A 257-nucleotide genomic window follows, 5' to 3' on the forward strand; every position below is an offset into this window, starting at 1 on the left:
CAGGGTGGGTATAAGAGTCATATTATACATACATAGCTATATGCCACTTTTCACACGTGTTTATAAGTTGTGCAACTCACCAGGAAGTGACCTTTGACTTTGTTTATATTTCTGGCAAAGCTGTTTATTGTATTTTTATACTTGCAGCATTTGATATTTATTATTTTTGCACTCTTGATAAGTAAATGCATACCTCATCTCATCGGTTTTAATGCAGTATGTAAACATAAGTACAAAATACTAAAGGTTTTGCAGGT

The sequence above is a fragment of the Morone saxatilis genome, unplaced genomic scaffold (assembly GCF_004916995.1).
Source record: "Morone saxatilis isolate NCDOM2014 unplaced genomic scaffold, NCSU_SB_2.0 Contig1, whole genome shotgun sequence".
Taxonomy (NCBI): Eukaryota; Metazoa; Chordata; class Actinopteri; family Moronidae; genus Morone; species Morone saxatilis.